Raw genomic sequence first — 24,822 nt, forward strand, 5'->3', positions numbered from 1 at the left:
ACCCAGACAAATTGAAAACAGAAAAATACGTAATTATACACTCAATTTGTTGTGAGAATGAATGATACTCTAATTCCCAATAGGTAAAACTAGCCCCTCTGTTAGAATTTTAGCTGCTACCAATTATAAATGTAAAATTATGTTAGGAACGTTATGACAGCATTAGAGATTAGCCAAAGGAAATGAAATCAGCATATGAAAGAGTTATATGTACTCCCATGTTTGTTAGAGCTCAATTCACAATAGCTAGGTTGTGGAGTCAATCCAAATGTCCATCAGCTGGTGACTGGTTAACGAAAATATGGTATACAGTGCTCGCTTCGGCAGCACATATACTAAAATTGGAACGATACAGAGAAGATTAGCATGGCCCCTGCGCAAGGATGACACGCAAATTCGTGAAGCGTTCCATATTTTTATGCTAAACTGATCTTCTGTATATAAAGAGAATCGAAAATGAGTCTTGATGTGAATGGAAGGGGAGAGGGAGTGGGAAAGGGGAGGGATGCGGGTGGAAGAGACGATATTGGGGGGGAAGCCATTGTAATCCATAAGCCGTACTTTGGAAATTTATATTCATTAAATAAAAGTAAAAAAAAAAAAAAAAAGTGGAATGAGGCCAGCGCCAAGGCTCACTAGGCTAATCCTCTGCCTGCGGTGCCGGCACCCCGGGTTCTAGTCCCAGTCGGGGCACTGGATTCTGTCCCGGTTGCCCCTCTTCCAGGCCAGCTCTCTGCTGTGGCCTGGGAAGGCAGTGGAGGATGGCCAAGTCCTTGGGCCCTGCACCTGCATGGGGGACCAGGAGAAGCACCTGGCTCCTGGCTTTGGATCAGCACGCCGGCCGCAGTGGCCATTGGAGGGTGAACCAATGGAAAAGGAAGACCTTTCTCTCTGTCTCTCTCTCACTGTCCACTCTGTCAAAAAATAAAAATAAAATAAATAAAAAAAAATTGATAGACTTCTAGAATAGCTGGTAGAGTTGGTGTAGTTATCAGTAAGAACAGACAACCACCTGACATTCTTCAGCAGGACTGACTTGGTGTTTGTGACAAGTCTGAACTCTTTTAACTGTGCACACTAACGTGTCACTTACCAGCAGAACTCTGGGATAATCCAAGCCAAACTCTCATGGTAATATTATTATATTCCCTCATCAGTCTGCTCACAAATTTATTCTCCTCTTCATCCTCTATGGTAACAATAGTTGCAGAATGATCTGTTGAAGGAAAACAAACCAATTAATTAGCTTTATGAAAACTAGGAAAGTTATTTATTCTGAATGAGCCATATGGAAAAAAATATTATGAACAGAATCATTCAGAAATTCAAGCTTTACACAGAGTCTGCTTTTAAAGACTGGCATTTCCTTAAGGCACGCGGATCCTGCTGAAATGCCCATGAGAGTATTTCAGGCATGGAAAGCCAAGACACTCTGGGGGAAAAAAAAAAAAAAAAACCTAAATGAAAGATCTCCGCGAGTGAGATCCCAGTGGAAAGAACAGGTCATCAAAGAAGGAGGTACCTTTCTCTGAAGGGAGGAGAGAACTTCCACTTTGACCATGGCCTTGTCTAAATATGATCAGAGTCAGTGAACTCAGGGGGCTTCCATAGCCTTGGCAGCTCATGACAAGAGCCTAGGGTGATTACTGAGGCCATAAACAAGAGTGTCAATTTGTAAAGTCAACAACAGGAGTCACTGTGCACTTACTCCTCATGTAGGATCTTTGTCCTTAGTGTGCTGTACACTGAGATTTAATGCTCTAACTAGTACTCAAACAGTATTTTTCACTTTATGTTTCTGTGTGGGAGCAAACTGTTGAAATCTTTACTTAATGTATGCTAAACTGATCTTCTGTACATAAAGAGAATCGAAAATGAATCTTGATGTGAATGGGGGAGAGGGAGTGGATAAGGTGAGGATTGCGGGTGGGAGGGATGTTATGGGGGGAAGCCATTGTAATCCATATTCTGTACTTTGGAAATTTATATTCATTAAATAAAAGTTAAAAAAAATATGGTATACATACACTATGAAATATTATTCAGCCATAAAAAAGAATGAAATCCTGTCATTTCCAACAAAATTGATGCAACTGGAAACCATTATGGTTGGTGAAATAAGTCAGTCCCAAAAAGACAAATAATATATGTTTTTCTGATTTGTCGTAATTAATATACTGAACACCAAAAATGTAATGTATATGTGTGAAATTGACAATTTGAGATTTGATTATTGCTTACAATCCTTGTCTATACTCTTGAGGAACAGTGGTTTTTCTACTTACTATTTGTTGAATTCTTTATTTGATGAATGGTTAAGTTTGTGAATATAAACCAAACTAAAACATATCATTATAAAAGTTAAAAGAAAAAATAGGAAAGGAAGGAAGGTAAAGTCGGGAGCATGGAGGGGGGCGATAATGTAAAAATTATCTTTATGCTCTTAAATCAGCATGTATGAAATACATGAAATATGTTCCCCTTATATAAATATAACATTCTAAAAAAGAACATATGCTGAGAATTAACAATGATGTGGGGTATATTAAAAATATATTAAAAATAGTGTAGTGCTGGCATCCCATATGGTGCCAGTTCAAGACCTGGCTGCTCCTCTTCTGATCCAGCTGTCTGCTATGGCCTGGTAAGGCAGTAGGAGATGGCCCAATTTCTTGGGCTCTGCATCCACGTAACAGATCAGGAAGAAGCCCTTGTCTCCTGGCTCCTGGCTTCAGATCGGCCCAGCCCTGGCCATTGCGGCCATTTGGGGAATGAACCAACAGATGGTAGATCTCTCTCTCTCTCTCTCTCTCTGCCTCTGCCTCTCTGTAACTCTGCCTTTCAAACAAAACAAATAAACCTTAAATAAATAAAATAAAATAAAATGTATTAAAGGGTAGATCTCATGTTAAGTGTTCTTGTCATAATTGAAAAAAAGTCTCTAAAAAAAGGAGAGGTTACTTTAGGCAGACCAAAATTATTAACTGCATGAAATAAATAAGAATATTCTAAACACTTACCTCACACTAGGTACTGTGATCTATGCTGTGAAAATTATAACAAAAGAATGGATGTCCATGAAAAATTCACAATGACACAGACAATAAAGTTTTTCTTTTGTAATAAATGATTATCTAACTCATTTGGACATGAAAGTGAGTCCTGAACTTTTGCTGAAAATTTACTGAAAATAAAAAGCAAACAAAGACCAATTAAAGTCTTAGAAGCATTGCTCTTTTCTTAAGACATTTTGAACTGTTGCTTACAATATTTAAGGATACAAGTGTGAACAAAAAAGTATCTGAAAATTCTCCATGGGAATATTTCAGAAACTGCAACAAGCATCCGGCCTACAGGTTAATAAGCCCACATCCCACGTTAGAATGCCTGTGTTTAATTCCTGGGTCCAGATCCTGACTCTAGTCAATTCATACCCTGGGAAGCAACAGTAATGACTTGGGTAATTGGGATTCTGCTGCTTATGTAGGAGACTTGGAATATGTTCCTGTCATCTGGCTCTGGCCCTGGCTCTGGCCCAACCTTGGCCACTGTGGACAATTGTCTCTCTAGTAAACAATTCTTTTTTTTAAAAATTCAGAAATTGTTGTGTCATGAATAAAAGAAAGAATAAAAAAAATCTACTAAATGGAAAGCCCATGTACTTAATAAAAACACAAACATTCCATAAAGGAATTAAATAAACAAAAGTAATTCTGTAATTAATCCAAAAATATGTCAATGTGGTCAATTTGATGAAGTAATTTTACAGTTTAGTGAATTAAGGAACCAATGTAGTTATTTGCAGTGACTTGGACACTCCCTGGTAGTCTACATGTCAAAAAATTATCTTAGTCATAAACGCTTTTTTTTCTTTTTTATCTGATTAATGTATCTCAGAAATGCAAGCAAAATATATTTTTCAGTCCCCTTTGTAATGAACCTAATGGAAGAAAAACAAACATCAGTTGTATGTGTTAATGAATTCTTTTTGTAATTAAAAAAACTATTTAGAAACTGATATAAGATAAAGCACCATTATTTTTACTAATTACAGTTAAAGTGTTCTTTTTTTCCTGAATAGGTCTCGATTCTCATGTGGATATTACAAGCCAGTATATACATTCCATTACACTAAACTCTGTTATTTAGGGGCAAACATTTCATCTATGACAGTTCACTTAAAAGCAATAAACATACTTCAATTTGCCAAAACAAGATAATTTTTGCTTGCACTGCCTTCATTACATGCCTCAAAATATTATCTTTTTCCAAAAATTTGAGTTAATGATGCTTCTTAGAATCTTAATATTTATGCAATGTAAAGAGAACACTTTCTATTAATTTCCGGACCCAAGAAATTGAGGTTGGAAATTTCAGTAGACATGATACTCTGGTTACATAATTAACAAAGTACTGAGATTTTTATCCTTTTCCCATTATCTCCTATTATCATTTTATTCTCAAATATTTAAAAAAAACCTATGTATTCACTGGGGAATATAATAATTACTAACAATTATAGGATACTTACTCTATTCAAGATATTTACAAATTTTGGTTATATAATGCTCACTATCATCCCATGTGTACATAATGCTTCCAGAAAAAAGTTTTGGGTTATTCTGGCCCTACAGTTTAATAATATGGATTAAGATCTGTGAACTTCTTAGAGTCAACAAAGAAATACTGGGGAAGTACAGTGGAAAATGTAAGAATAGATGGCCTGTCCTCATGAAGCCTAAGAGCTCAATGGGAAGACCTGGAAATGGGGTGTGAAGTGGTATAGAGTAAGGAGGCCAGTTCCTCCTTTTTGACCAGGAGTAGGTAATTACAGTGATATAGAAGTGGTGTGTATTCAGTGCTGTGCAGTCACTAAAGGGAGTTGCCTTGAAGGACTCTGGTCCCCTGGTTGGCCACACCCTCTTATACATTTGTCACTCAGGGGCCGTCATTTGGAGGTGCTGTTATTGGGACGGTAAGCAGACGTTGTCCTTAGGAACCCATATGGAGATTTTCTTATGTGTGGGAACAAAGATGGGGAAACTTGAGGACACTTTCTCTCTACTCTTACTCAGTATGTAGTTTTCACTGCTAACTGCTGCTCCCACTCCCCCCAGTTTATAAAACTCCAGTGTATTTTGGCTTTGGGCTCCCTATTCAGTGGGATCCCCTAATTTTCTGCTTGTGTTGATCTACCAGTTAATCCAGTGGGGCCATTCTGTAGGGTAAAATGAAACATGAGGGAGTTGGCGGCCTCTCCACAGTAGTATACTACAGCAACTGTTGGATACTTGACTGTTATAGTCATTTTGGTTTGTCTCCTTAAGCATCTACTTGCACACCTAGAAATTCAGTTTTCCTTTGTGTTCTGCTAAGCTCCTATTACAGGAAAGCTTATACATGAAAATGACCTCAGCATGGACTAAGGGATCTGAGAAAATGTGAGAATTAGAGAGGAGAGTGGCCTCTAAAGAGACAAACATGTAGGTCATACACTAAAGCCTGGGGTCCTAAGAGAGAGTAAGATGACGAGGAAGCCATCAGCTTGGTTCAAATGAAGGCTTCTGGGTGAGTTTACAGGAAGTTTTTCTAATTAACCAAGTGGGAGCATTTTATATTTAAACTGGAATTCAAGAAAATGTTTTTATCCTCCACAATGGGAAAGCTATATGTTTAGTTGAGAAGTATACCATAACGCGTGCACGGTGGCAGCATTTCACCCAGCTATCTGGCCAGTCTAGTTAAGAATTTATTGAGAACATATCCTTGAAATGTATTTTGCAAGATATGGGAATGTCTTTGAATAGCTATCTCATGAACCAAGGTGATGTGTTGAAGCCAAGACTAAAAATTAATCATATAACAAGACTTAATAGAGGTCTTCTAACAAAACTATGGTGAAATAGAGATATAACTGGGCAATTCAGGCTACCTCATAGACTACACACAATGAGGATAATAAACTACATTTTAAAAATATTTCAGATTATAGGAAGATGATAAGTACTTAAAAAAAGATCTCATAATCCCAAAACCTAGATTTTCACCTAGACATTCCCTGAACTTCATTCCATCCTTTCGAAACTGTGAAAGTTACATTTTTCATATTAAACTATAAAAATTATTTTGTCAAACAAGGAAAATATAAATAAACACACAATATCCTTATTATTAACATTGAATCTCTATATTTATAAAGTTCTGGCTAATGCTTCCTAAAATTATAAACAATATATAGTTTACCTATCTTGTTTAATTTTCCACCAATTTTCATTAAGGATATTTCATTTTTACCAAGCCAGGTTACAAGTGAAACTGTCTTACCCTAAATCATCTACACAAAGGGCAAGGTTTTGGCACAGCAGTGAAGATGCTGCCTGGGACATTTGCATCCATATCAAAGTGCCAGGATTCAAGTCCTAGCTCCTCTACTAATTCAAGGTCCCTGCCAATGTTCATCCTGGGAGGTACTGAGGCAGGTTCAAGTACTTGTGTTCTTGCCACCTATGTAGGAGATCCAGATTGATTTTCTGGTTCCCAGCTTTGCCCTGGCCTAGTCCTGGCTGTTGTAGGTGATTGGCAGAGTGAACAAGGAGATGGGAGATCTCTTTCTCTCTCTCTGTGTGTGTCTTTAAAATGCATAGTGTTTTTTTTTTTTTTTGGTAATAATTAAAAGAAAACCTGCTATAGTAATTTTAATGAACTATATCCAGCAAATCAAGAAATTATTTAAAATTTTGAAATAGACATTATTATCATTGTGTTTTACATGACCTAATCATTTATCAAAGCATAGGTTATAGGGTCATTTCTTTACCTTTGTTAATGGTATAGTTGATTAAATTTTGATATTACCTTACTTCTGACTCTTCAACATAATCTAATTTTCCAGCTTGGATTTCTCTAATAAAGAGCATATCTGAAGACATTTTCCCAAAATTCATTCTAGATATTTATGTGTAACTTTCAAATATCACATTACTATTATCTTTTCACATCAAATTTAAGAATTAAATTTGTCTCACCTTGGTAAAGTAATTACAAGTAATTTAAATTGTTCATCATATCAACTATTTTGAAGTCATGTAGTTTATTTATGTATTATAATAATTGCATATTTACAATAATTATTGCCAGTAGCAAAGAAATTATTTGAAAAATACTATTTTGTTTTAATTTAAAGAATTATTTTATTTTCTTGAAAGACAGAGTTACAGAAAGAGGTAGAGCCAGAGAAAGAGAGATCTTCCAATCCGCTGGTTCACTCCCCAAATGACCACAACGGCCAGAGCTGAGCTGATCCGAAGCCATGAGCCAGGAGCTTCTTCCAAGTCTCCCACGTGGGTGCAGGGGCCCAAGGATTTTGGCCATCTTCTACTACTTTCCCAGGCCAAAGCAGACAGATGAATTGGAAGTGGAGCAGCTGGGACTCGAACCAGCACCCATATGGGATGCTGGCGCTGCAGGCTGGGGCTTTAACCCACTGTGCCACCGCGCTGCCCCCCCCCCTTTTTTTTATAAAAAATGTGTATATTTACTTGAAAAAGCAGAGTGACAGAGAGGGAAAGGAGAGAAATGCAGAGCAACAAAGAAAGAAAAATCTTCAGTATACTGGTTCGCTAATCAATGGCCACTCAATAACCAGGGCCAGATCAAAGTCAGGAGCCAGGAGCCCCATCCTGGTCTCTGACATGATGGGAAGAGTCCATGCACTTGGGCCATCTTTTGCTTCCTTCTCAGGCTCACTAGAAGGAAGTTGGATGTGATGCAGAGCTTCTGGGCTTGAAGCAGCCTTCCAACCTGGTATGCTGTTGTTGCAAATAATGTCTTAATCTGCTGCATCACAACACTGCCCCACTGATTTGATGATATAATTTAACACAAAAAATAAGTTTGTACACTATAGTATTTGCCTGGTCATGAACATTTTGCATGCTATGTAAGTATTCTTAATACTTTGCTTATATATGGAGGCTTCAAGAAGTTCATGGAAAGCCTGAATATTTAAAAACGTGTTTGTTATGTTTATCTATTTGACAGTCGGAGAGATAGACAGTGACAGACAGAGTTCCTACCTACTGGTATGCTCATCAAATACTCACAAAGGGAAAGGCATGGCCAAGCCAAAACTGGAAGTCAGGAACTCAGTCAGTATCACCTACACTGGTGCCTGGAAGTCAATCATTTGAGGGATTAACTGCTTGCTGCCAGGTGTACATGAACAGGAAGCTGGAATTGTAAGCAAATCTGGGAGTGTAATCTAGGCATTCCATTATAAACTCTAAGTCTCAAACAGCATCTTAACCAAATGCCAGCTCCCGTATTACTTTTTCTCTTTTTTCTTTATATAAGGTGAACAAATTTAATGTGTTTCATATATGCAGAGTTAGAAGCATAGTGATACTTCTCAACCTACCCTCCCTCTTCCCTGGTCTCCCACCCTCCTTCCTCCTTCCTTTCTTATTCTTTCTCTTAATTTTTACAATGGCATGCTATCATAAGATTAACCCTCCCTAAGTAAAGAACTCAACAAATAGTAAGAAGATAAAAACACTGCTCCTAAACAGTAGTTAACACCATTTTTCTTTGAATTGTTGAAGCATCTTTGCAGAGAGAAAGTTATCACTTAATCTAAGCTAATGAATTAGATGGATTATGTTATGAGTCTCTACTATATTAATCATTATGTTCTGAATTCTCATCTATTTGCAACTGTTGTTTCATTTGTGAAAATGTGTGCTCAGCTGCCATCATAGGGAATTACTACCCATTTTTCATGATTTCAAGATAAGCAATTTCCCTGAAAATTATTTCTAGATTATTTTTTTACTAAAAGCAGTCTGGCATGTAAGTTTTTATTTCATTCTTTGAACTGCTGTTGTTAACTCTTTTTTCACAATCATAACTAACAATTACTGAGCAAATTTGCAGCTCATTACAATTATTTGTAAGCGCTGTTTTCAGTAATTTACCAGTATCAACTTATTTAATCCTCTTAGCACCCTATGACATAGGTACTATCATTTTCATTTTCCTACATTTTATAATGATTAAAAAAGCATATAGAATTTGAGTAACATGTATAACGCAGCAAAGTTATTAGGTAGAAATGTCAGGATTCAAAATAAAGCATTCTGGCTTAAGAAGTTATGTTTTTAGAGACTTCCCTAGTTGTCATGAGACATTGCACTTCAGTTCTTGCTACTCATAGTAAGCTCTGGTTATTGATATCATAAGTATGTCCTTTTCTAATGTCTTTAATAAGGAGTACCACACCTAGCAAATAATACTGTTCATCACTTTATTTAAAAAGTTAATGACACTTCAGATGGAAATGCTTTTTAGCCACTGGAAAATTTGAGGGCTAACTGTGTAAGACAATCTTTTAAAGAAAGAAGGTCTAGTGACATCAGCTGAAGAGGGAATAAAGAAAGCATGGTATACCTGTATGATGAAATACTACTCAACTAGAAAAATTAACAAAAATTCTATTGTGCAATAATCAAATTCAACTGAAGATCATTATATTTAGTGAAATAAGCTAGACCCAAAAAGACAGATTTATATGTTTTCTCTGATTTCTGGTTGCTGATATATGTAGTGCAAAAAACCTTTAATGTAGGTGAGTTCATTTGAAATCTTGGGGTTTGACTATTTTTTATAGTCTTTGTCTATATTCCTGCTGAGAATTGTTGTTGAAGTCTTTAGTGGAACATTAAGTCTTAAACTATACAGTAAATTTTTAAACTTTCATTTAATAAATATAAAATTCCAAAGTACATCTTATGGATTACAATGGCTTCCCCTTCCCAACTTCCCTCCCACCCACAACCCTCCCATCTCCCGTTCCCTCTCCCAATCCATTCACATAAAGATTCATTTTCAATTATCTTTATATACAGAAGATCAATTTAGTATACCAATTTACCCAAAGGAAATTAAATTGGCAAACAAAAAAGCTATCTGAACCTTAATGTTTATTGCAGCTCAATTCACAATAGCTAAGACCTGTAATCCACCTAAATGCCCATCAACAGTAGACTCGATAAAGAAATTATGGCACTTGTACTCTATAGAATACTATACAGCAGTTAAAAAAAAAACAATGAAATCTGATCATTTGCAACAAAATGGAGGAATGTGGAACACATCATGCTGAGTGAAATAAGCCAATCCCAAAGGGACAAATATCATATGTTCTCCCTGATCGGTGACAAATAACCAAGCACCAAAAAGGAAACCTGTTGAAGTGAAATGGACACTATGAGAAACGGTGACTTGATCAGCTCTTGTCCTGACCGTTGATATACAATTAATATTTATGCCTTTTAGTATTTTTATCCTAGTTAATACTATTGGTTGAACTCTGTAATTAACACACAATTATTCTTAGGTGTTTAAATTTAACTGAAAAGTGATCCCTGTTAAATATAAGAGTGGGAATAAGAGAGGGAAGAGATGTACAATTTGGGACATGCTCAACTGGACTTGCCCCAAATGGTAGAGTTAGAAATGTGCCAGGGGATTCCAATTCAATCCCATCAAGGTGGCATGTACCAATGCCATCTCACTAGTCCAAGTGATCAATTTCTGATCACAATTGATCATTATGATAGGTCAAAGGGATCACACAAACAAGACTAGTGTCTGCTAATACTAACTGATAGAATTAAAAAGAGAGAACAATCCAACATCGGAAGTGGGATACACAGCAGACCAAGAATGGCAGATGTCCTAAATAGCACTCTGGCCTCAGAATCAGCCCTTATGGCATTTGGATCTGGCTGAAGAGCCCATGAGAGTATTTCAGGCATGGAAAGCCAAGACACTCGGGCCAAAAAAACAAAACAAAACAAAAAAAACCACAAAACCTAAATGAAAAATCTCTGTGAGTAAGATCCTGGTGGAAAGAACGGTCCATCATGGAAGAGGTACCTTTCTCTGAAGGGAAGAGTGAACTCCACTTTGACTATAACGTTGTCTAAAAAAGATTGGAGTTGGCGAACTCAAAAGGCTTCCATAGCCTTGGCAACTCTTGACAAGAGCCTAGGGAGACTGGAGTCACTGTGCACTTACTTTTCATGTAGGATCTCTATCCTTAATGTGTTGCTCAATGTATATTAATGCTATAACTAGTACTCAGTCAGTATTTTTTTATTTTTATTTTTTTTATTTTTGATAATTTTATTTCATTTCTTTTTTTTAAACTTTTATTTAATGAATATAAATTTCCAAAGTACAGCTTATGGATTACAATGGCTTCCCCCCCCCCATTACGTCCCTCCCACCTGCAACCCTCCCCTTTTGAACTCCCTCTCCCCTTCCATTCACATCAAGATTCATTTTCATTTCTCTTTATATACAGAAGATCAGTTTAGCATACATTAAGTAAAGATTTCAACAGTTTGCTCCCACACAGAAACATAAAGTGAAAAATACTATTTGAGTACTAGTTATAGCATTAAATCTCAATGTACAGCACACTAAGGACAAAGATCCTACATGAGGAGTAAGTGCACAGTGACTCCTGTTGTTGACTTAATGAATTGACAGTCTTGTTTATGGCCTCAGTAATCACCCTAGGCTCTTGTCATGAGCTGCCAAGGCTATGGAAGCCCCCTGAGTTCACTGACTCTGATCATATTTAGACAAGGCCATGATCAAAGTGGAAGTTCTCTCCTCCCTTCAGAGAAAGGTACCTCCTTCTTTGATGACCCGTTCTTTCCACTGGGATCTCACTCGTGGAGATCTTCCATTTAGGTTTTTTTTTTTTTTTTTTTCCAGAGTGTCTTGTGTCTTGGCTTTCCACTTTGAGCCCAGGGTGATTACTGATGTCATAAACAAGACTGTCAATTCATTAAGTCAACAACAGGAGTCATGGTGCACTTACTCCTCATGTAGGATCTTTGTCCTTAGTGTGCTGTACATTGAGATTTAATGCTATAACTAGTACTCAAATAGTATTTTTCACTTTATGTTTCTGTGTGGGAGCAAACTGTTGAAATCTTTACTTAATGTATGCTAAACTGATCTTCTGTACATAAAGAGAATCGAAAATGAATCATGATGTGAATGGAAGGGGAAAGGGAGTGGGAAAGAGGAAGGTTGCGGGTGGGAGGGACATTATGGGGGGGAAGCCATTGTAGTCCATAAGCTGTACTTTGGAAATTTATATTCATTAAATAAAAGTTTAAAAAAAAAGAATCAGTGTCACACAAACCATGTGAGTTTATGGATTTTTTCACATAAACTGTCATCTTGTCTCTGCTGTTATATTCTGTTTGCTATTACAACAGCGACTCAAATTGTCATTTTTAACAATTGCTAACTCACTACAAAATAACCCATTGTATTTTTGACCACCCATTTAAACTGTTTATTGATATCTAAGGTTTTAGTTTTTCATCCTAAACAGGAACATAAAGATTATCTAGATTTTTTGGATAGTGACATATGTTTAAAAATATATCTTACATAGGAATCTCACTGTGACTAGAGATTACTTTGGAAGTCAGGGTTGACTTATTGATGTAACATTGTGCTCTCCTTTCATTCATTTCTTTCTAACATTTACTACTCAGCATAATATGACCATATTTTTTAAAGATTTATTTATTTATTTGAAAGTAAGAGTTGCACAGAGAGAAGGAGAGGCAGAGAGAGAGAGAGAGAGAGAGGTCTTCCAATTGCTGGTTCATACCCCAATTGGCCGCCATGCCTGGAACTGTGCCTATATGAAGCAAGGAGCCACGAGCTTCCTCCCGGTCTTCATATGTAGGTGCAGGGGTCCAAGGACTTGGGCCATCTTCTATTGCTTTCCCAGGCCACAGCAGTGAGCTGGATAGGAAGTGGAGCAGCTTGGTCTCAAACTGTTGCCCATATGGCATTTCGGTATTGCAGGTGGCGGCTTTATCTGCTAAGTCAATGTGACCATATTTTAAGATGACTATTTCCAATAGTGCCCCGTGATTGTTAACTCTATAAATTTGTTGTTTATGTAGGTATCTGTGTTCACATTAACCGAGTACCACACGCAATCATGAACATCAATCAAAAAGACACAGTTTTCCGTAAAACTGAGAAATTCTGTGTTCTGAGTGATGCTTCCACATTTAGATAGGAATACCATGCTCTTTAAAGGTTTATTAAGGAATTGGCAAAAGGAGATCATACGAAACACTACTCAGGTAGTGCTTAAATCATAATTTATCTTACAGAGAAAGTAAAAAAGAAAATGATAGGAACTGGTAAATAGCCAGGAAGGATTGGAATTGTGTACATCAGCAAGAATATGTGTGTCTTTGTCACGTTTGTGCTTATATAACAGGAATCCACTTAAGAAATGGACAAAGAACATGAATAGGTATTTTTCAAGAGAGGAAATTTAAATGGCCAGCAGACACATGAGATGTGGACAGTGGGTTAACCCACTGCACTAGTGTCAGTCCCTATTATATTTTAAAACAAACATACTAAGAATTTTAAGCAGGGCATTAATGTAATCAAATGTATGCTTTAGTGTTTGCAGCTGTTTAAAGTATCAAAGTGGGAGAGAATAGAGAAAGAAAGACCAAATATGCTGTTTTAAAACAATTGAGAAATAATTGGATTCTGTACTGTAGTAGTAACCATGATGGTAAGGAGAAAGAATGGATTTGAAAGAATTTAAATTGAGAATTAATAGCACTTGGTAAATCACAAAACTTAGAGGACAACAAGAGTAGCAAGGAAACAGGGAGAAGTCAAATAATGGCTTGAATTCTGATCTGCGCAACTAGGTATAGCTCACTGAGATACTAAAGGGGGATATTTAATTGTTTTGGTGTGATAAGGGAATTTGAAGTTGAGTAGAAAGTTTTATATAGTATGAAGAATTTGCAGTGTTTATTACATACATATGTAGGAAGACAGAGACAACTGGGCTCGTGTGTGAGATTTGGATTGCCAGTGCAAATTTGCAAATCCTCATTATATACAAGTTATGAAAGGCTGATCACTAACACAAGTCTCAGAGTTGTACATGGCCATCAAGCAGGTAAAGAGAAATGTCAAAATATCACCAAAATAAAATAAACTCTGCACTCTCAACTTCCCTGCTCTATCGCTCACTTTTACCTCCTTAATGTTGATGATGTGATCTTCTGTAAACTTCCCTCTCAATCTCCATCTCACATCCTCCTTACTGACATTAACCAGCTGCACCTGAGATGTGAGTTAGGCACTGGAATCTGAAGCTGGTATAGAGCCAAAAGAGCCAGCAATGTTCAGTTTTTAATTTCAGCCATCCTTGGGCACTTGTGAACAACCAGTTAAAATGTTAACTGTTCCTGGGGCTCCCAGATTATACTTTGTTGCCTGAAAATCCTTTTTTTTTATAATTTGCATGATGCTTGGAGAATTGGTTTATATGCAGCTATTTTCAAACACTTTTCCTCTCTCAGCTTACAAATTATTCAAATTCTTCAGCCTTCTTGTGGATCATTTTTGCTCTTCCAGTAAGCAGATACCAAAATAGGATTAGACTTCTAAAATATTTACCGAGGGGAAGATCTGTGATGGTTAAAGCAGATATGGCAGAGGATTAGAAGAGTGCCTTCAGACCAGATGAGATCTGACAGTTTTTTAAGGAGAATGAGGAAAAATAAAAAAGATTCAGGACATAAAAGATTCACACCTAGGTGCAATTTTCATGACATCATCAGTGATTTTTAAACTGAAAGCTGAGGAAAATTTGAATAAGCCATGAAATGATTTCTTCTTTAGTTTTCCAGAAAGATGTGTCATCATACATCCTTATCTGCCACACTGAGTTATATCAAGGCTGTATTGTATGAATCCAATGTACAATAATTACTTGTTATGTGATTTGATGAATAAAATAGAGTTTCATAGAGTTTCATAGGCATTTGGCTCAATTTCATTTCTTTTAACCTTATAAAATGGACTTTATCTTATTCCTTTTTTTTTTTTTTTTTTTTGACAGGCAGAGTGGACAGTGAGAGAGAGAGACAGAGAGAGAAAGGTCTTCCTTTGCCGTTGGTTCACCCTCCAATGGCCGCCGCTGCAGCCGGCGCACCGCGCTGATCCTGGCAGGAGCCAGGAGCCAGGTGCTTTTCCTGGTCTCCCATGGGGTGCAGGGCCCAAGCACCTGGGCCATCCTCCACTGCACTCCCTGGCCATAGCAGAGAGCTGGCCTGGAAGAGGGGCAACCGGGACAGAATCCGGCGCCCCAACCGGGACTAGAACCCGGTGTGCCGGCGCCGCAAGGTGGAGGATTAGCCTATTGAGCCACGGCGCCGGCCCTTTTTTTTTTTTTTGACAGGCAGAGTGGACAGTGAGAGAGAGAGACAGAGAGAAAGGTCTTCCTTTGCCGTTGGTTCACCCTCCAATGGCCGCCGCGGCTGGCGCGCTGCGGCCAGCGCACCACGCTGATCCAATGGCAGGAGCCAGGAGCCAGGTGCTTCTCCTGGTCTCCCATGGGGTGCAGGGCCCAAGCACCTGGGCCATCCTCCACAGCACTCCCTGGCCACAGCAGAGAGCTGGCCTGGAAGAGGGGCAACCGGGACAGAATCCGGCGCCCCGACCGGGACTAGAATCCCGTGTGCCGGCGCCGCTAGGCGGAGGATTAGCCTAGTGAGCCTTATTCTTTTTAAGTCAGATGGAAATTTGAAGGACAAATAGTAAGAAATCAACAAACTCATAAGGACTTTGATCTCATAATGATCACAAAAGAGTTAAAATGACCAACCAGGTAAGTTACATATTTTCTTTTTTTTTTTTTTATTTGACAGGCAGAGTTAGACAGTGAGAGAGAGAGAGAGACAGAGAGAAAGGTCTTCCTTCCGTTGGTTCACTCCCCAAATGGCCGCTATGGCCGGCGCGCTGAACCAACCTGAAGCCAGGGGTCAGGTGCTTCCTTCTGGTCTCCCACACGGGTGCAGGGGCCCAAGCACTTGGGCCATCCTGCACTGCCCTCCCGGACCACAGCAGAGAGCTGGACTGGAAGAGGAGCAACCATGAATAGAAATCAGCGTCCATATGGGATGCCGGCACCTCAGGCAGAGGATTAACCAAGTGAGCCACTGTGCTGACCCCTAAATTACATATTTTCTATTTACATCCTAGTTATCAGCAAACATATTTTAAGAATTCATGTCGGCCGGCGCCGCGGCTCACTAGGCTAATCCTCCGCCTAGCGGCGCCGGCACACCGGGTTCTAGTCCCGGTCGGGGCGCTGGATTCTGTCCCAGTTGCCCCTCTTCCAGGCCAGCCCTCTGCTGTGGCCAGGGAGTGCAGTGGAGGATGGCCCAGGTGCTTGGGCCCTGCACCCCATGGGAGACCAGGAAAAGCACCTGGCTCCTGGCTCCTGCCATCGGATCAGCGCGGTGCGCCGGCCGCAGCGCGCTGGCCGCGGTGGCCATTGGAGGGTGAACCAATGGCAAAAGGAAGACCTTTCTCTCTGTCTCTCTCTCTCTCACTGTCCACTCTGCCTGTCAAAAAAATAAAAAAATAAATAAAAAATAAAATAAAAAAAAAGAATTCATGTCTATTTGATTTAATTTTTATTCCTTAATTAAAAAGCAATGGCTACTCTCTGCTCTTTAATATAAAATAATAAAATATCTCTTAATCATTTCTATAATTATACAGAAGGAAAGTTAATCACAAAATAACACCATACTAATAAAAATACTGTTAAATATCTATTGCTGTAGTACAAATTAACATTTGAAACTAAGAGAAATGTGCTTTTAAGAATTTTTACTGCATATCTAAGATGGGTGAATAGAGAAGAAAAGAGCTGATTTTGATCATAGGAAAATACCAGAGGAATAAAAGGGAGGAATCATGTTCCAAGGGGACAGGCAGGAAAAGTTTTCAGTGGAAAGTCTACAGAAATAAGAGCGACTCCACAGAGCGCTGAAGACTGTGCAATCACATAGCAGCTTTTAGGACCTTACCGGTGATTCCTGAAGCTGGCAGACCAAGGTGAGAGGAATCTGTAGCAGTGATAATCTTGAGTAAGGGAGAGCCTGAGATCCTCACAGACTGCCTGAAGAACTGGTCGTAGGTCAGGGTACCAACATAACCAAGTGAAGGAAAGGCAAATAAATTGCCTGCCCTCATACACTAAGGCTCACCAGTGGAGAAAAAGTGTGACTTTCTCAGAATAATGTCAGTGAAGACAGCTGTAGTGCACTTGTTGCTGCTGGGGTTTGTCTAAGGAAGAAAATCATGGTCCCCACTGACTCTGAGTCCAGTCTGGAGAGCTGGTAGGAAGGGCAGAGTACCCACTTGGTTAACTGAAGGGAGAACATATTGCTCACCTTGACTTACCCAAATGGCCTCTGTCAGACAAGTATCTGCCCCAGGGAACTGGTCAGTTCTCTCTTCGGATGGAGAGGCTCACAGGGCAGGGCGTGAATGTGGAAATCTTCTGACTGTGATAGGCCAGGAAACTGAGAAGGATGTGTGGCATGGCTGGGTTTTTACGCAATCACTGGATCTGGTATCAAAAGCTTGTAGCTACCTTAGGGCTGGGGAGAGTCATTGCAGAAGGTTTCCTTTTCACACTAAAGCACAAAGATCATTTTTCTGGCTTGTGCACCAGAGCGAGTAGGGTGTGCAGGGCACATGGGCTCACCTGGGGCAGTTGGCTCACATTGGAAGAGAGGGGCTGAGGTTGAGAACATGCCAGCCAGCATGACCATCCCCTTCTGCTGCTGAAAATAGAGATTATCATACCCAATTTGGGTGTCACTATGAACTATTGACCAATCCTCATGCTCTGGTCAAAGCTCCCTGGCCCCACTCAGCACAAATTCTGCATATCTTCTGAAGGAGCAGACATTACATTAAACCATACAGGCACATTACAAAGAATAAACCATTCAATGGAAATTTCAACAAATGTTTACCTATATGTGTAATGGGATACAGGAAAGGCAATGTTATGAGGGAAGTTTATAGTAATTAGTGCCTGTATCAAGAAATTGGAAAGCTGTCAAATAAATATTCTAACTGCATCTCAAGGACCTAGAAAAACAAGAACAAACAAAACTCATAGTTAGTTTTAGAAAAGATATTATTTTTTTAAACTTTTATTTAATGAATATAAATTTCCAAAGTACAGATTATGGATTACAATGGCTTCCCCCCCCATTATGTCCCTCCCACCCGCAACCTTCCCCTTTCCCACTCCCTCTCCCCTTCCATTCACATCATGATTCATTTTAAATTCTCTTTATATACAGAAGATCAGTTTAGCATACATTAAGTAAAGATTTCAACAGTTTGCTCCCACACAGAAACATAAAGTGAAAAATACTGTTTGAGTACTAGTTATAGCATTAAATCTCAGTGTACAGCACACTAAGGACAAAGATCCTACATGAGGAGTAAGTGCACAGTGACTCCTGTTGTTGACTTAACAAATTGACACGCTTGTTTATGGCATCAGTAATCACCCTAGGCTCTTGTCATGAGCTGCCAAGGCTATGGAAGCCCCCTGAGTTCACTGATTCTGATAATTTTTAGACAAGGCCATGATCAAAGTGGAAGTTCTCTCCTCCCTTCAGAGAAAGGTACCTCCTTCTTTGATGACCCATTCTTTCTACTGGGATCTCACTCGTGGAGATCTTTCATTTAGGGTTTTTTTTTTTTTTCCCCCAGAGTGTCTTGGCTTTCCATGCCTGAAATACTCTCATGGGCTTTTCAGGCGGATCCGCATTCCTTCAGGACTGATTCTGAGGCCACAGTGCTATTTAGTTTTAGAAAAGATATGTCGCTCCCCCTCTTCGTGGAGGAACGACACAGGACCCTGCGTTGTTCTTTTGTCTGCTCAGCCCTCCCCGGGTTTGCTGCTGGTTCTTCCCGGGTTGGCTACTATCCCTTCCACCTCCGTGGAAGGGCAGTTCCCCCTGGCCACATTCCCCACTTCCGCAGGGGAGCAGCACACCGCCGGCCGGCTCTCTGGGGGCTGCACGGGTGTTCCTTCAGCTAGATGTTCCCCTTAGATGTTCCTGGTGAATGCCGTCTCTCTCCTCCTTTATAGTCCTCCTCCGCCAATCCCAACTCGGCTGCCCACACGCCGAGTACGCTGCTCTCCAATCAGGAGCAAGTCCTACAGTTTATTGGTTGAACTGGAGGCAGCTGTGCGGAAGCTGTTTACTTCTCTCCCAGCGCCATATTGTGGGAGAGCAGATGCATAGAATAAGTCTTAATTCCAGTAACTCAGTCTAGTCCGGTTTGCTCCCCACAAAGATATTATTAATATTATGAAAAAATAAACAATAAAATATCTTAGGAATAAATAAACAAAAAATTAAAAATTTGTTACAAAGATACCTCAGGAATAAAAACAATCATCAGGAATTACTATAAACAACTAGAGGACAAATTTGGAAAAATATAAAAGAAGTAGATAGATTCCTAGAAACATACAATCTACCAAAATTGAGACACAAAGATCTAGAAAACCTAAATATATCAGTAGCAATGACTGAGATTCAATCAGTAATAAAGAACCTCCCGATAAAAACAAGTCCAAGACCAGATGGATTCAAATTTGAATTCCATCTAACTGTTAAAGAAGAATTAATTCCAGTTCTTCTCAAACTATTCAAAGAACCAAACAGAAAGACCTGACTTTGGTGGGGAGTAATAACAGGAGACTAAGACCTAGTGAATGTTTGGAGCTTATGAACTATTACTGTGAAAAAGAAAAAAAAGCTGAGGATGTGTGGGAGAACTCATGGTGTGGCTGAGATGTGAGTAGTCTCAGTGGGAGACACTACAAGCTTGGGTGGCCTTGGCTACCTGTGAGAAACATTGCAAGGGAATCTGAACTTACACTGAGGACTGCACAGATATCTTTTGTGGTCCTTGGAACAGAGGAGACAAATATTATACCCACTGGGGCTAGCAATCAGGCACTGATTGCTGTAAGAAGAAGAGCTCAGCTGAGCAGAATTAATTCCCTTCTGAATAAAAAAAAGAGAGAGAGAGATATTTACCATGCCAAACCTGGGTTTGTCACCTTTGGCACACCCTGACCACTGAAGAACTGGACGGAGCTCTCTGTCCACACCTACCACAAGCCTCTCACCAAAAGCAGACAGTCTACTTAATCTAGAGTCATAGTATAATGAGAAAAGCCACCACTGGGGGGTGGGCATCGGGTGAATGACAGGAGAAAACAAAGTATAGCTTCACAATGCCAAGCAACAAATGCAAAAACTGAGGAAACAAGAACAAGGAAGATATCATAACATTCCCAACAGAACATGACACTCAAATACAATATTATGAAGATGATGAGATAAAAGAAATGCAAGAAGTGGAACTAAAAAAATTATAAGAATATTTAGAAGTAATCAAAAAATGCATGAACTACTGAAATCCATGCAGAACATGACAGAAAATCTCTCTCATGAAAATGAACTCTTAAGGAGGAATCAAAATGAAATGAGAAATTTAGTAAACCATGAAATTGAGATATCAAAGAGAAATCAAAATGAAATGAAGAATTTAATAGAACAAACAAAAAGAAAATTTGAGAGCCTTAAAAACAGAATCAATGAGGTGGAAGAGAGAATATAGGACTTAGAAGACAGAGCACAGGAAAGTAAACAGTCAAACCAAAGAAAAGAAGGGGAAAGTAGAAATCTAAAAAATATTACTGGAAATATACAGGATACTACTAAAACCCAAAATTTGGGCTCTAGGAGTTCCTGAAGGCATGGAGAGAGAGAGAGAGAAAAGATTAGAAGGATTTTTAGTGAGATACTAGCAGAAAACTTCCTGGGTTTGGAGAAAGAAAGAGACAGCCAAGTACAGGAAGCACATAGAATCCCCAATAAACATGACCGAAGAGATCCTCACCACAACACTTTGTGATCAAACTTACCACAGTGAAACATAAAGAAAATATTCTAAAATATGCAAGAGAGAAACACCAGAATACTCTCAGATCTCCAAATAGACTCACAGTAGACTTCTCATCAGAAACCCTAGAGGCTAGTAGGGAATGGCGTGATATAGCCCAAGTACCAAGAGAAAAAACTTCCATCCCAGAATATTATATCCTGCAAAGCTCTAATTTGTGAATGCAGGTGAAATAAAGACCTTTCAGAGCAAACAGAAATTTAAAGAATTTGTCACCACTCTTCCAAGATGCTTAAAGATGTGTTATACACAGAAACGTGGCCATTAATACGAAAGAAGATAGAGGAAGAAAATCACTCAGTAAAAGATCACAGGGAGTTTGAAGAATATATTAGAAATATCTTTGGAAAAATGGCAGGGCAAAGTCACTACTTATCAATAGTCACATTGAATGTAAATGGCCTCCACTCTCCAGTTAAAAGACACAGACTGGCAGACTGGATTAAAAAACAAAACCCATCTATTTTCCGCTTAAAAAAACACATCTTTCCAACAAAGATGCACACAGACTGAAAGTGAAAGGTTGGAAAAAGATATTCCATGGCAATAGAAACCAAAAGAGAGCTGGCGTAGCCATCTTAGTAGCAGACAAAATAAACTTTAACACAAAAACTGTTAAGAGAGACAAAGAGGGGCACATAAAATGATTAAGGGATCAATTTAACAGGAAGATGTAACTATTATAAACATATATGCACCGAGCTAAAGGGCACTGGATTATTTAAAAGATATGTTAAGGGACTTAAAGGGAGACTTAGACTCCAATACAATAGTATTGGGGGACTTCAATATTCCACTTTAAGCAATAGACAGATCAACCAGACAGAAGATCAACAAGGAAACAACAGATTTAATAGACACTATAGACCAAAATGATCTAACAGATAGCTACAGAAATTTTCATCCTACACTTGAAGAACACACATTCTTTGCAGCAGTACATGGAACCTGCTTTAGGTACCTACTCTAGTAATGACCACATATTAGGCCATAAAGTAAGTTTCAGCAGATTCAAAAGAATTGAAATCATACCATGAATCTTCTCTGACCATAATGGAATGAAGCTAGAAATCAGCAACTCAGGAATTCCTGCAGCACATGCAAATGCATGGAGACTGAACAACATGCTCCTGAATGAACAGTGGGTCATAGAAGAAATCAAAAGAAAAATCAATAACTTTCAACAACACAACACATCAAATCTTATGGGATACAGCAAAAGCAGCACTAAGAGGAAAGATTATAGCAATAGGTGCCTACATCAAGAAATTGTAAAGGCACCAAATAAATGAGCTATCAATGCATCTCAAAGATCTAGAAAAACTGCAGCAAACCAGAACCAAAACTAGTAGGAGAAAGAAATAATTAAAATTAGAGAAGAAATAAACATAACTGAATCAAATAAATTACAAAAGATCAGCAAAATGAAGAGCTGCTTTTTGACAAAATAAACAAGATTGACACACTATTGGCCCAACTAACTAAAAAAAGAAGAGAAAAACCCAAATCAATAAAATCAGATGGAAAAAGGAATGTATCAACAGACACCACAGAAATAAAAAGAGTCACAAGAAATTACTACAAATAGTTGTATGCCAGCAAACAGGGAAATCTATCAGAAATCGATACATTCCTGGACACACACAACTACCTAAATTGAACCATGAGAACATAGAATACCCGAGTCAGAAATTGAAACAGTAATAAAGGCCCTCCTAACAAAGAAAAGCCCAGGAACAGATGGATTCAGTGTGGAATTCTACCAGCCATCTAAAGAAGAACTAACTCCAATTCTTCTCAAACTATTCAGAACAATCGAAGAAGAGGGAATCCTCGCAAATTCTTTCTATGAAGTCAGCATCACCTTAATCCTTAATTCCTAAACCCGAAAAAGATGCAGTAGAGAAATATAATTACAGACCAATATCCCTGATGAATATAGACACAAATATCCTCAATAAAATTCTTGCCAATAGAATGCAACGACACATCAGAAAGATCATCCACCTAGACCAAGTGGGATTTATCAATGTTATGCACGGATGATTCAACATTCACAAATCAATCAATGTGATACACCACATTAACAAACCGCATAAGAAAAACCATATGATTATCTCAATAGATGCAGGGAAAGCATTTGACAAAATACAACACCCGTTCATGATGAAAACTCTAAGCAAATTTGGTATAGAAGGAACATTCCTCAATATAATCAAAGCAATTTATGAAAAACCCACAGCCAGCATCCTATTAAATGGGGAAAAGTTGGAAGCATTTCCACTGAGATCTGGCACCAGACAGGGATGCCCACTCTCACCACAGCTATTCATATAGTTCTGGAGTTTTAGCCAGAGATATTAGGCAAGAAAAAGAAATTAAAGGTATACAAATTGGGAAGGAAGAAGTCAAACTATCCCTCTTTGCAGATGATATGATTCTCTATTTAGGTGATCCAAAGAACTCTACTAAGAGACTATTGGAACTCATAGAAGAGTTTGGCAAAGTAGCGGGATATAAAAATCAATGCACAAAAAATCAACAGCCTTTGTATACACAGGCAATGTCATGGCTAAGAAAGAACTTCTAAGATCAATTCCATTCACAACAGCTACAAAAACCATCAAATACCTTGGAATAAACTTAACCAATGGGGTCAAATATCTCTACAATGAGAATTACAAAATGTTAAAGAAAGAAATAGAAGAGGATACCAAAAAAATGGAAAAATCTTCCATGCTCATGGATTGGAATAATCAATGTCATCAAAATGTCCATTCTTCCAAAAGAAATTTATTGATTCAAAGTGATACCAATCAAAATACCAAAGACATTCTTCTCAGATCTGGAATAAATGATGCTGAAATTCATATGGAGGCCCAGGAGAGGGAGTGGGAAATTGGATGGTTGCGGGTGGGACGGAGGTTATGGGGGGCAAAAAAATTAAAATTAAAAAAACCCAAACTATTCAAAACAATTGAAAGGGAGGGAAACCTCCTAAAATCCTGCATCACCTTATTTCTAAAACCAGAAAAAGATACAGCAAAGAAAGAAAATTATAGACCAATCTCTGATGAACATATATGCAAAAAGTCTGCAAGAAAATACTAGCTAATTGAATCCAACAACACATTAGAAAGATCAATCAACCAGACCAAGTGGGATTTGTCCTTGTTATGCAGGGATGACTGAACATGTGCAATTTTATAAATGTGATACATCACATTATAAATTGAAGAATAAAAACCATGTGATAATCTCAATAGATTCAGAGAAGGCATTTGATAAAAGAGACCATCCTTTCATGATAAAAACCTTAAGAAAATTGAATATAGAAGGATCATTCCTCAATATGATCAAGACAACATATGATAAAAACACAGCCAGTATCAAATTGAGTGGGGAGTGATTGGAAGCATTTTCACTCACACTCACAATCAGATAAGGATGACCACTTTCATTGTTTCAATTCAATATAGTTCTGGAAGCTTTATCTGGAGTCATTATGCCAGAAAAAGAAATCAAAGGGATATAAATCATAAATGAAGAAGTCAAATTATTTCTGGTTACAGATGACATAATCCTTTATATAAGGAAATCAGAAGATTCCAATAAGATATTGTTGTACCTGATAGGAAAGTTTGATAAAGGGCAAAATATAAGTAAACACACAAAAATCAATAACCTTGTATACATGAAAAATGACATGGCTGTGAAAGAAATTGTAAAATCAGTATCATTCACAAAGGCTACACAAATTTAGATACAATGGAATAAATCTAACCAAGGTGTGAAAGATATCTAAAATGAAAATTACAAAACATTAAAGAAAGACAAAGAATAAGACACAATGACATGGAAGAATTTTCCTCATTC

General features: G+C 38.3%; 1 non-coding gene across 1 annotated transcript; it reads left to right on the forward strand.

Annotated features, from left to right (window-relative positions):
• Positions 1 to 311: 311 nt before the first annotated feature.
• Positions 312 to 418, forward strand: LOC127483031 (U6 spliceosomal RNA). The gene has a single exon (XR_007909005.2). It is a non-coding gene; the product is annotated as a U6 spliceosomal RNA (small nuclear RNA).
• The last annotated feature ends 24,404 nt before the right edge of the window (positions 419 to 24,822 follow it).

Source organism: Oryctolagus cuniculus, chromosome 4 (assembly GCF_051225735.1).
Source record: "Oryctolagus cuniculus isolate XC-2025 breed Fujian yellow rabbit chromosome 4, ASM5122573v1, whole genome shotgun sequence".
In the NCBI taxonomy this organism is placed as follows: Eukaryota; Metazoa; Chordata; class Mammalia; order Lagomorpha; family Leporidae; genus Oryctolagus; species Oryctolagus cuniculus.